This window comes from Patiria miniata, unplaced genomic scaffold, assembly GCF_015706575.1.
Source record: "Patiria miniata isolate m_02_andy unplaced genomic scaffold, ASM1570657v1 HiC_scaffold_13, whole genome shotgun sequence".
Classification (NCBI taxonomy): Eukaryota; Metazoa; Echinodermata; class Asteroidea; order Valvatida; family Asterinidae; genus Patiria; species Patiria miniata.
The window spans coordinates 10,702,271-10,715,124 of NW_024037051.1; positions in this window are offsets into that span (position 1 = coordinate 10,702,271).

Below are 12,854 nucleotides of genomic sequence, written 5' to 3' on the forward strand. Positions count from 1 at the left end.
GCCGTATCATAAGTCCGACGCCTCATAGGTCAAACGCCTCAGAAGTCTGAAATTTAGGGCTTATGAGGTGTCGGACTTATGAGGCATAAATTCCGCCTCATAGGTCTGACGCCTCATAAGTCCGACGCCTCATAAGTCCGACAATGGACAAACGCTGTTTCGGACTTATGAATCGTCGGAGCTATGAGCCATCGGACTTATGAAGCGTCGGACCTATGAGGCGGAATAAATCAATTGTATGCCTCATAAGTCCGACGCCTCATAAGTTCGACGCCCGAGGCTCAGACCTATGAGGCGTCGGACTTCTAAGCAGACCCCGTGCAAAATTATCTACACGCTGGGTGATTTTTTTTCTTGTAAAAGTCAAAATAAGTTTTTAAACATCAGTATATCGAAAATAATTACAGTATCATGATTCATTAATTCATACATGTCCATTTGATATTAAAACACACTCACACACACAGTCATGACAGTGCAGTGTCTGAGCTGTCTGCAGCCTTAAATATCTGTATAAACACTGTCAACCCTTCCTTGGCAGTTTCCACTTTCAAGTATTAAACAAATTGTGTTCAACTGAATCACTTTACTAGCCACGCAGATGATTTTATGGAAACCCTGTATGCTTCCTTATTTATTTGTAAATTTATATATTTTTTGTTTCGAATTTGTTTACGTTATTCAATATTCGTCTTATTAATAGCGCGCCGATGGTTAGCCCGGTTAACTTAAGGTATACGTATACACGTACATAGGCCGCGCCGTGGGGGAAAAATCTAAATCTAAACACCCCCATATCACAATGGAGTCAACCTACCAACCAACCAATTATCCACGCAAACCACAACACACCCACGTCTGCTGATAAATAAACATGATGCACGTGATCTCTTGTGTGTACGTCACATGGTCAAAATTATATGCTGCTGCGCATACATAATCAAAAAGCCTAGGCGCAATTTGCGTTCTGGCTGAGCGAGTGCAGGCCCAACTAACTCTTTGGAACTTTGCCAAACACAGTTTTATTTATATGGACGTGCAACTCCAAGGCCGATGTTGTTTCCACACAAAAAGTACAGGAAAAGAAGAAATACTCTACAAAAAGGCACAATCTCCCCTAGCCATCCGTGACCGGTGGGCCGCTTTCCCTGCCGTGTACGGTGTCAATTACCCGCGCTAGAGCTAGTGTGTGTACTGTATAGTATGTCACCAAAAGTGTTCGTCTGACTATTTTTTGAAATAACTACAAAACCATAGAGTCAATTTTGATTATTTTTGTCGTGCAGACACTCCTGATCATTGGCAGGCCTGAAGCCCTATTGGTTTCATTTAATTTTAGTGATGCACTGCACAAATTGTCAATTGATCACAACAACATTTTTGGACATTTTATTACATAGTTCCTTGCCTTAAATTCAGCGCTATTATTGTAAGCTGTTGAGTCCTTCATGTTGTGAAATGGGCTGTGGTTGTGATTGAAATAATAATTGTCCTGGTTATCAGTCACCATATGGCAAAACCTCAGTTTAATGCTCAAGGGCAAAATGATTCCAATCCCAAACCACATCGGCTTTTTAATTTTCACAACGTGCGGGATTTTACACAGCTTTCGTAATACTGAAATTGATTAAGGCAAGGAAATTGGTCAGTGTCCACAAATGTTGATGTGATCAATGGACAATTGTATATAAATTTGATGCGTGACTGAAATTAAATGAAACTCTTAGGGGTTAAGGCATATGGTAAGGAGTAGCTATATTGAAACTAAAAACTTGTGACTTGTGACCCCGAGGAATGTTATAAAACTCGGTAAATAATATATATAGTCATTAGTGAAAAGCCAACTGAAAATATTATAAACGATCTTTTTTTTTATTAAAGTATTCAGCGTGCAATGGTTCATCGTCCATAACGACAATATTGCTTTGCAAACTGAAAATAATTTCATGTGTGGCAAGCATTTTCTTCAAGATCAAAATATGCGATAAGATTGAGAAATGCAATATGCTGTATCCATGCACGATATTTGTTTGGTTATAAAACTAAAAGTTAAGTTTGTTTTGGACCCTCAGTTTCTTTAACTGCATAAATTATTGAAAAGTCTGGTCATCAACCTATCGCCCATACTGGGAATTGCCATGTATGGCTTTTCAATCGGGTCACAGCAAATCCGTCCAAGGTTACGTTTTATTATTGACCCCGTGAGGCTATGACAATCAATAATATTGACTATACTGGGATAGGACCACAGACGCCGGTCAAGCACTCTTCTTTCTTGTATACAATGTATAAGGCCAATAAAAAAAAAACATGTTTCTCGTTCGGGTTTTTGAAAAAAAGGAGGAAGAGGGGCTTTTTATTTTAAAAAATTTTTCAAGATGGTCGCCATTTTAAAATTTCCTGCAACCGTTGGTGTTTCCACTGTTCAAATACACTTTTAAATGAAAGACAAGTTGGACAAGAAAACTGAACATAATTATTTACAGTGTCATTTAGAGTTGAATTGGTCACATTATTTCGCAAGTATTTATTTTCCGATGAGTGTGTTCTTTGCTATTTTAATAGTAGAGTTTGCCTATGCCTACCCATTTCCCTCTTATTCCGCCACAAGGTATGTTCCTCCACGATCAACCGCGTGCGCGCGTAGCGAAAGAAGTTTCATTGAGTGGGGTGGCGAGATCCGCTAGTGGTGGAAAAGGGTGCGGGGCGGGGAATCCCGGGACATATACCGTTATTTCGTTTTACCGTTTTGCATTTCCTCAAAACAAAAACAGTAAACAAACCATTGACCGTTTTGTCGTTGTACAGTTTTGTAAAACGGTCAAACGGTATCAAGATAAATACAGTTTCTCTGTTTTATAAGTTTAATAAAATTCATTACAGCATAACGATCAATGATTTTTGTTTTATAGTTTTACACAAATAACTTTGAAAAACAGCAAAACGGTCAGTATTGAATACAGACTGGTTTTTTTTTTATTTCAGTGTCATAGTGAAAAGTCCGTGGTGCATTTTTTGGTGCTGGGCAAGGGGGATGGAGGGGGACCATGCTTTACATGAAAAAGTGTTACCTCGGCATAATGCGTGGTGTGATGATTCCTGGCGTGACCCTGACCCCCTTCTCACGCGATTCAGTTGGTGGGGTTTAAGAGTTGCAAGCAAAAATGGCGCTGGAAAACTTCAAAGGAGGACATTACTTTTTACAATGGATACAGGATGGTAATACGTTTGAAGAAGTTGCAGATATTTGAAGGAAATTGGAGTTCGGCGCGGCTCTTCAATAGCCAGTTCGAAAACTATGTCGTGAGAACGAAATGTGAGGAGGGTAATTTGGGTCCCAGGCAATGACTCGATCCCATGAGGACGCATTAACATTCCTAGGTGCATTGCTTAATTGCCGAACCTAAATCAAAAAATGGTCGACAGGACTATTGACCGTTTTTCATTGTCATGTTCTTTTAAAACAACACTCTGAAACGAAGCAACTAACCGTTTATCGCTTTCAACAATTAAGAAAAACAACAAAAAGGTCATTGTTTTTTGTGACCTAAATCCTAATACCGTTTGACCGTTTTACAAAACTGTAAAACGAAAAAAGGGTCAACGGTGCGTTTACTGTTTTTGTTTTTGAGGAAATCCAAAACGGTAAAACGAAATAACGGTATGTCCCGGGATTACTGGAATCCCGGGACATACCGTTATTTCGTTTTACCGTTTTGGATTTCTTCAAAAACAAAAACAGTAAACAAACCATTGACCGTTTTGTCGTTTTACAGTTTTGTAAAACGGTCAAACGGTATTAAGATAAATACGGTTTCTCTGTTTTATAAGTTTAATAAAATTCATTACAGCATAACGATCAACTATTTTTGTTTTACAGTTTTACACAAATAACTTTGAAAAACAGCAAAACGGTCAGTATTGAATACAGACTGTTTTTTTTTATTTCAGTGTCATAGTGAACAGTCCCTGGTGCATTTTGTGGTGCTGGGCAAGGGGGATGGAGGGGGACCATGCTAAACATGAAAAAGTGTTACCTCGGCATAATGCGTGGTGTGATTCCTGGCGTGACCCTGACCCCCTTCTCACGCGATTCAGTTGGTGGGGCTTAAGGGTTGCAAACAAAAATGGCGCTGGAAAACTTCAAGGGAGGACATTACTTTTTACAATGGATACAGGATGGTAATACGTTTGAAGAAGTTGCAGATATCTGAAGGAAATTGGAGTTCGGCGCGGCTCTTCAATAGCCAGTTCGAAAACTATGTCGTGAGAACAAAATGTGAGGAGGGTAATTTGGGTCCCAGGCAATGACTCGATCCCATGAGGACGCATTAACATTCCTAGGTGCATTGCTTAATTGCCGAACCTAAATCAAAAAATGGTCGACAGGACTATTGACCGTTTTTCATTGTTACATTCTTTTAAACAAACACTCTGAAATGAAGTAACCAACCGTTTATCGCTTTCAACAATTAAGAAAAACAACAAAAAGGTCATTGTTTTTTGTGACTTAATACCGTTTGACCGTTTTACAAAACTGTAAAACGAAAAAACGGTCAACGGTGCGTTTACTGTTTTTGTTTTTGAAGAAATCCCAAACGGTAAAACGAAATAACGGTATGTCCCGGGATTGCTGGACGTATCCGGACAGGCGAGTGACCGGCGCAGTTCCTTTTAAATTACAATTCCGGAACCAGCATTTTCCTTGAACGTATAGTTTCCAGCTGGGAAATGACGCCATGGGCCGCGAGTGGGCTTCACCTCACCATACCAATATCCATTATTCCGTATAATGCTTAATTCGTCTGTTTAAAGATTTTGTTTGATGTCCGACACATTTTAATAGTACTTTCATGAGAAAATCAGGGTTGTTTATTTTTAATGAAGGACACTGCTGATCGTCTTCCTCCATCCAGTTTCAGTGGTAATCCATTCTTTGGGAGAAAGTGCAGTCCTTATTTTCTTGCCTTTCCTTGACGGTAATACACATAATACATTTTTCACACTACAACACTCGAGTTATTATATTGATCAAGAGTTTAGCAGCCTGCACGACTTGATAGCATAGGTAGATTTTCGATCATCCATTTTGTCGCCCACTCAATAAAAGAAGGCTTCGTCCTCAATCAAGACAGTGTGATTAAAACGGCCTAATAAAGATTTTACTGAGTAAATATTTTGCAGGATCGCACCGTACCCTCACTTGCACATGGAGAAAGCATATATACTCTCACTCAGTCAATATATCATGTGCGATATAGTGCTCGGCGCATCCGTCTTGCACAAATTGCTTTTTGCACGGCACGTGACGCTTTGCTTACAATGTCCGCTTTCCTATGGGATCTGGTGGTTCTCTTCTTCCCCCGTGCTCCTGTCTCCCATGTAAACAAAGTGTGACGTCATTATGTCTCAGGGGTATGGCCACAGACGACAAAATCCTATGTAACTTCAAACTATCGGATACTATACTGCATAACTAAAGGGGGCGTGGCACATGCAGGAGCCTGGGGGAAGCCCCTAACAGTATGTATTTTGGGTCCCCAAAAGATGACCACCAGTTACGGCTCGGAACCTGAGACCATACAATTCATTTTCAGAACCTCTCGAGCGCATGAACCACAAAACTCTTCGTATTTAAAAAAGGAAAGGAGGTATGCAAATTGTTTATAGGTCGGCGTATAGGCAATTAAAGGTTTAGGCCTTTGCTGGCCTGCAACCATCAAGCAAAAGGTCTATCAAAGGCATGCAGGATCATTTGCTTTTCATGCATTTTGTTCTTTTCCAATAATAACACCACTCAAAAACCAAGCTGTTCAAACCCTTATACCTGTTGAAGTTTCAGCTCAGTGGATGTTACTCTTTTCGAGAAAACAGTGAAAACCGTGTACAGACTTTTGATCAGGAAACACGATTTCGTCCATAATCACACTCTGTATTTCCACAGTTCATCACCTACATTTCTTGATGTCTTCTAAATTAAAACAAGCCACATAGGATATACTTTCACGAGGTGTTTAGTACCAGTACGATCTTTAATTCAGGTAAGATTTCTTTCATACAAATCTCTTATCCTGTTATTTTTTGGATAAATGCGCATGGTCCTATTATAGGCCTACGCCTTTAAAGTCGGCAATTCCGTGCGTGCGCCATGATTCGTGTGTTTACATGACCGTGGTGTTTCATTAGTGACCATTGCTTCTCATGATGTCATGATGGCCTAGCGCACGCATCAAATGATGTGGAAACCCCGCTCTGCGATCACCATGGGTTATAATCGACTACATGCAGTGCAGGCATCTACTAAATTACAAACACATGACCCTAGTGCATGATAACAAATATACTTTTCATATTACAGATTATCTGTATAACGTAATTGCACTTTTCAGCCCTTACCATTTTAAGGAGGAATAAAAGATGCCTTCCTTCACGGTTATAAAGCACATGGTTGTGTATAATTCGTCACTGACACTCCATCGATCTGTTGACACCAGTTAGACCCCGAGTTTTCTTCGTCACGCGCGCACCGTTATTCGCCCCCGTTATTTTTGGTTTTCACGAACTAACACGCAAGTCTAGAGTAGTTATTTAGTTGTCACGAACTGAAACCGTAATTTCTGTAAGCATTTTTTAAAATCGAGATTGCGTTTCACCTTTTAACCTTTCAAATCGTTTTCTCCGAATAATTATTCTCCGGAGAAAAATAACTGTCCATTCTGATTAAAAACAGCCTCGGAGCCATGAATTCGCCGCTGTGCGCTCACTTCGTGAAGTTGCGCCCCTGATTATTTCGGTTTTCACGAAGTGACACGCAAGAACTGTGGACGAATTGTATTTCCTCCACAGTTCTTGCGTGTCACTTCGTGAAAACCGAAATAATCAGGGGCGCAACTTCAAGAAGTGAGCGCACACAGCGCGTGCGTTCGTGAAAACAGTGGCGAATTTATGGCTCCGAGGCTGTTTTTTAATCAGAATGGACAATTATTTTTCTCCGAGAAATTGTCCATTCTTATTCAGGATAAGAATATCGAGAAAATGTGACTCATTTCGAGATAACAACCGAAGCATTCGAACCGTTTTAGAAGTTGGTATGTGTTTTAACTAAAAACAAAGTGTACCGAACCGTCAGTGTATATACCGACCGTTTCCCGATACTGAAGCCAGCGCCAGAGCTTGTCGAGCTGAACGAGTGTCTTGAGGGAAAAGTTTTTTTTTTTTAATACTGAGCTGTTTATGTTTCAACGAATTATAGATAATTACGATATTCAGGATTTTTTTGCGATACAATACGTCAATATATTTGTTCAATGGGAAACCGCCAACATAATGGCTTGGTAACCAAAGCGTCGGAACAGCAAACCGGAGGTCGCAGGCTCAAACCTAGTCTATGTAATCGACCATGGCGAAAGCAATGGTCTATAATTATGTGAGCAGATTCGCTGATTAATTATGCAAGACAACCGCCTCTTCACCTCTAGATTTTGACCAATCAGCGGGAGCTATATATCGGGTCTTCGGTCACTTACCCGTTGTCGCATCATAGACATGGGGGAAAAAAACACACAGTAACAAAGGCTGTGATCAGGCGCTCTTATGTTACGCGAAACGCGCAAGCTTGTCTACGTTTTATCGATATACATGCCCGGTCGTAACTGTTATATATACTACAAAACACTGCATTCGAATTCACCAATCAAATTTAACAGTTAGTCCTGATTTGGGAATGAAATGACGTCACGATTTAGTAAAGTCAATTCCGATCGGCTGAGGCGCATAAATCTGCATGCTTAGATATATATAGATATATCAGACGTTATACAGGACTCACTGACTAGTTTAAACCCCGCTCAAGTCTCATGTTCAACCTTAAAATTAAAAATTCAAGTACATATACAGTACATATAAAAATAATACTCCTAATATAATAAATTTACTAAGCCATCAGTATAAAATAATGACGTCTACTCGCTGATAACTTCCGGATTTGGAGGTGGGTGTATTGATACGATGCGTTTCGCGGTCTTTGATTTCCCCGTCTCCAGAGCAACAACTTAATTAATCATCAGTCTGGGATGGATGTGGATGGATGTGGTGATTCAGGCTGACAAACGCGTTAAAAGCACTGAAAAGCCAGGGTCATGGTCAGGCGTGGACTAGCAAGAAATCAATTCAGCATATCATCAGCACTGAAAGCTATGGCGTGCAAATTTAACAGTTAATCCTGAAATGCAGGGGGAGTCAAAAAAAAGAAAGATGCCCAAATGGTGGCCCACTTTTAAAATTTTCCCCCAAAGAAGTTCTGCATGTAGTGCAGATCTAGGATGAAAAAGCCAAATTAATAAGCTTTTTTTTAGTAAAAGAATCATTCAAATCGCTCAATGTACTTTTCAAGTTAATATTAAATTTAACACAGTGTTATAATTTGTCAACGGAAAGGTGCTAAATTTCAGCAAAACAAAAACAATTCACATATCAAAAGGCACATCAGAACACTCTCATTACCATGATAACTGGCACTTATCATATAAACCTAGCTTATTTAAACACTTTCTGCTTCGAATGTTAATGTAAACACAACATGCTTTATAATGTCAAGAGTTTATAGTCTTGCCCTGCCTCCTACTTGGCTACCTGGAGACTTTTGGGATTATTCTAATATCGTTTTCATGAGTCAGGGTTAAATTTGACTGAAATATCACGTACCTTAAAATGTGATTCTTAGAAAAAAGTTTAAAACTGTGTTTGTGTTCAAAATTCCACTCGAAAAGTACATGAGTGATTTGAACGATTCTTGTATAAAAAAAACTTCTTAATTTGGGCTTTCATATCCAAGATCTGGAAAGTGTTATATGCAGAATTTCTTTACAAACTAGGAGGCGCCATTTGGATTTCCTTTTTTTTTCTGACTCACCCTGCAGAGATAAATCTAATTTTAATAGTATAGTATAGATATGTTTATAATGCATGAAATCATGTCAGTGTATCGGCCTGCAAATTTAACATTAAAATTAATCCCGAAATATATCTGTATCCTATATTTGCAATGGAGATATCGTTGTGAGATCTAATCTCTGTTACACATTCTGTTTTTGGTCTTGCACTGTGTCAATTGCCTGACGAAGTGCACTTTTAATAAGCAGATTTAGCGATTTTAACACCCACATGTTTATAATGTTTTAATCCGCATTTAAGATTACAGCAGCTGAACTCAGCCACCGGTAACAAAATAGAGATACATCAGAACAAATAAAGATATCGCTATTTTCTCTTTCTTTATTTCTAGAAATAAACATATCTTTATTTCTTACAGATATTTCTATTTGTTATATAGATTAATGTATTTCTATTTTGGCAGTAAAACTTAAGTTTGCACGTTAAAAAAAACCACCTTTATTTCGGGATTAAATGTTACATTAGCATGCCATAGAAAGCTGACGGCAGTAAAGTGCTGGGTAAATTATAGACTACATGTGCAGATCATCTATTTTTAAGCTGTCCCGCCTACTAACGTCAAAGGCTTGATGTTTATCCTCGTTTTTAATACACGGCACAAGGTAGTGCTACTGCTGTTCATTACAAACAAACCGTATATCATAGTGAACTGGAAAATTTGCCAACATTCCCGACTTCCAGCGAATTAGCAATTGCTTGCGCCGACCAAATCACAATTATGTTGGCTGTCGATTTTTTTTTAATTACCAGAGGGCAACACCGTGCAAGCCTGTATTTGTCAATACCTTGCCAGTTCGTATAAAATTGCTATGTTGTTTTCCTAAAGGGGAAGATCTGTAAATAAGCCCTACAATTCTCAGGTATTGGAGCATTTTGAGGGCCGTGGACTTCAGGATTTGTTAAAAAAAAAAAAAAAAAAAAAAGGATGGAAGCCGTGCAGAGGACTGCGAGCTCGTATTTCTGTGAAATTTGGATGAAATTAGGCCCTCAAAATGGCTCTTAGACTCTATTTTGCAATGGAGCGATGGGCTTCAGGAGTATTTTAGGGGTTATCACCTTTGGATGGAATTTTCTCCCAAAAGTTACCCCCCCCCCCCAAATTTTTTTTTTGCACCCCATAAATAAAGTAGCAAAGAGAACTTTTGTTTCAAGATGGCGATGGGCTTCAAGATGGCTACGAATTTTTGCAGAGAAATCAGACCCCAAAGATATTAGATGAACCCCATAACAATTGTGTACAGGAAGTGAAGATGGAAAAAACTTGGAGCTTTACTTTGTAAGCAGGCCTATTTCCTGATTGTTTGGAAGTGATATATCTCTTGTTGGTATGCAACCTGTGTAGATAGGGCCTCTCCTGAATTTGGAGTTATCTCATCTATACCACAGGAACCTTTAATACTAAGGTCAAACAATAAAGACAAGGGAACCTAAATATCCGGTCTGCGGGTCTGGGGAACCAATTCCCGGAATTGCATGTAAAGTTTGGACTCCTATAAAGACTGGACCCTTACCCTCACACGTGACCTGTCCATGTCCCCATTATGTTCACTATTAAAGGCATGCCCCAACAGGACTAGATGTGCACGTTGTTGACCACTTTGAACTTTTGTATTGTATCGAAGCAACCAAGTACATTTGTAGTATGTAAGTGGTTTTATCATGAACGTATCGGTACTTCAGGTCCCCGTGGGTTTTGCACATGATGGTAGAGGCCTCATTTGGCATCAATTCTTAGATATCCTTAAGTACTGTACGTGATCTTGCAACGAACATTTGCCCTTGAGGGGCTTTCACACTAGACGAATTCCCCGGCAATTCCCCGGGAAATTGCCGGGGAATTTCGGTCGGTCTGTTCACACTACAAAAAAATTCCCGGGGAATTCCCGGGGAAAAGCTTTTCCCCGGAAATTTCTTACCCCTGCTCGGGAGTAGGGTTAAAGGAGAAATCCCCGGGGTTTTACGTATTTCCCGGGAAAAGCAACTAGTGTGAACGTCGGCGGGTTTGAACTTACCCCACCTTTTTTCCCCCTGTATCGATCGCATTTTGCGACACAATATTCAAGTGCTCCGAACTTTTGGAAATGAATCGCAATGCAAATGGTGTTCAGTTTGTTGATTGGGCCGCCGCGTGACTGAAATACTCACAACTTCAGTTCGCAGCGCCTGGAAATGCAACTTTTATCCTCAAAACATAACCATTTTCCAGCAACGTTTGAACGAACATGCAGGCATTATCCATGATAATTTTCCAACTGAAAGACTCCCAACTAATTCACGTACGCTGCGCCTGGAAAATCTCACCCACTTTTATCCTCCAAAACAGACAACTGTCATCCAACAAGGTACGTGTACATGCATTTTCCATGAAAATTTCTTCGATGCACGTGCTGAGCTGCAGTACTGCGTCACCAATGTGGATCACACCATTTACTGTAGGGGTGTACCATTTTTTTTTTTTTAAGAATATGTACCGGCATTTCCAAAATTATACAAAATTCTCTTTATGAAGTTCGAAACATTTCAATGTTAGAAAAGAAGCTCCTCAACATCACAATATCATATTAATTAAGAATTGATTCGAGAAACGATGTAAAACTTTTAAAAGGGTATTAAAAGCACCCCTTTAGTTACGGTATCATTGGATGATCCGTCCATATGATGCAAGGCGAATTGCCGTATGTTTTACGAAGAAAATTGCGATGGAAAAGTTGATTTTTTGACGTTGCAAAGTCGTTGCTAAAAATAAAAATTTGATAAGATTGGTAGTAAAAAGAGGCCTGTTTGTTCTTATGGCATGCTCCCGACAATGCATGCGGGAACATTTCATCGTACTTCGCCGGAGCGGCCCGGCTCGGAAGAGCGGGTTAATTGGCCGGGCGCTGAGCCGGCTCCGTGTCCGTTGGGGATAGGTAGGTAGCAATTCTCAATGCGTATTTCTCAACGTCATCATCAACAAGAAACTGAAAGTTTTCTCGAAATTAATAGCCGACTGTCCGCCTAAAAACTTTTGCACAATTCCCGGGGTTTGATTGCGAGTGTGAAACGATCGTGCATATTCCCGGGAAATAGTGTCCCCGGGAGTTACCAAATGTGTCTAAATAATGTGAATGGTTGCTGGGGTGTTGGTGGGGTAAAAAAATCCCCGGGAATTCCCGAGGGTTTATTTCCCGGGGATTGGCTGTGCAGTGTGAAAAGGCCTGAATTATTCTGTGTTCTAGATCCTTCCTCCGTGGTTTTAATAATGCGTCCATAGGAAGAAATACACCAAGGAATACACCAAGGGAGAATGTTCAGGAGAACATGGGTATTTTTTTATTGTAAACTATTCTTCGAACTGTCTTCCCAAAATAGGCTTGGTTTTTGTCTTTGTACTTAATAGGCCAACATAGGCCTAAAATATCAGCCGGGTTATTTCAATCTAAGGCTAAAAAAAAAATATTCGGTCTCTGGTCAGACCAAAGTTCCGGAATTGACGCGGCCACGCGGCTTTTTTTTTTTTTTTCTTCAAGCTGGGATTGTACAGACAAGGTGGGTACTATTTTGCTTTTTTGGTGTCCTCATGTACATTGGTGTCCTCCATAATTTGCCTTGGTGCTTTCGATCATTTGCCTTGGTGCAATTTCCCATTCCTTGGTGCTCTTTGGTAAAAAAAAATTGAGGAGGTGCAGAAATAGAGGGCGCTGTTGGAGCTACCGCGGAACATTTTGGAAAAAAAAAAGATCGACGCGCATGATTAAAATCGACGCGCGCGCGCTGACCAGAGACCAACTTATTTTTTTTTTGGCCTAATCTGAGACTTAAACGAAAACGTGACACGTACATGGCCTTTTGTACGTTTAAAATTGCTGATTGAACATTTTCTATTTCAGTGTCCGTGTTTCTTTCTAAAACCTGATGTTGAC